We start from the raw sequence: 925 nt of genomic DNA on the forward strand, positions 1-925 counted from the left end.
CGGCCGCTCCGCCGCGCACATGGCCGGCCGCAGCGCCCACCCCCGCTGCCGCGCAGGCGCCGGGCGAGCCGGGACTTGCGGTCGCCGTGAGCGGATCATTCCGCCGTTTTCTTTGTGTGGCTGAAGCGCCAGAAATGGCATATTTTCCGCTCCTCTGTTAAAAAATCAGACCCTCCCGCCCCTTTTCTCCCGCTGGAACGGGGTCGGGGAGTGGGTAGGAGCGGGATCCGCTGACGACTGCAGGGCGGAAAGTCCTCAGGCGTGGGGCTGACGAGGGCCGGGTCCGGGAGGGATGCTGGGAGCTTTGACTCACTCGCACACCATGTGTCCTTCCGCGCGCAGCACGGGGGACTTTTCGGTGGGGATTTTGGGCGCCGACCAGACGCGGCATTTTCGGAAAATAGCGCCCTGTGCTGCTGAAGCGCTTTGTGTGTAGCGGGGCCGCGTCAGCCCGGCCGGGTACGAGGCGCCTCGGGTCCCCGCACCACCTCCTGCTGCCTCCCCGTCGCCGCTCCCGAAGCTTTTCCAGGTCAGTGCGGGTCTGTGTAGGGCCCTGTTACCACCGGATGTGGAAGTTGATCTCTTCGCTGGTAAAAAATAATTCCACTTCCCCCGGAACCCAGATCATCCCCGCGATTTCCTGTTTATTGCATTAAGGCGCCGGTTTCCGGGGCTCCTGGCCCCGCTTATTCCGCGGGGGTCGGCGGGGGCGGCTTGATATATGGCTTCAGTCCTTTCTACGCCTTTTTGGGGATATGAGAATCCTCTGGAATTTGTTAAGTAGTCACATGACCTGGATAAGCAAATTACAGCCCCAGACAGTTTTTGTATAGTCCTCAAGCTAAAAATGGCTTTTTACATACATTATTAAAAGAGTGTAATAACTAATGAAATGAAAAATAATAGGTAAAATAAACTGTACAGT

At 57.8% G+C, this 925-nt stretch overlaps 1 protein-coding gene across 5 annotated transcripts in view; it reads left to right on the top strand.

Moving 5' to 3' along the window:
• The window catches only part of GABPB1 (GA binding protein transcription factor beta subunit 1), a 67457-nt gene continuing 66532 nt past the window's right edge, over positions 1–925 (top strand). For all 5 annotated transcript variants that reach the window (XM_008058399.2, XM_008058398.2, XM_021712501.1 and 2 more), the window contains exon 1: positions 1–529. The gene's annotated coding sequence lies outside the window, so the exon portion shown is untranslated. The remainder of the gene's footprint in view (positions 530–925) is intronic.

The sequence above is a fragment of the Carlito syrichta genome, unplaced genomic scaffold, assembly GCF_000164805.1.
Source record: "Carlito syrichta isolate Samal-C Ts95f unplaced genomic scaffold, Tarsius_syrichta-2.0.1 Scaffold303328, whole genome shotgun sequence".
NCBI lineage: Eukaryota > Metazoa > Chordata > Mammalia > Primates > Tarsiidae > Carlito > Carlito syrichta.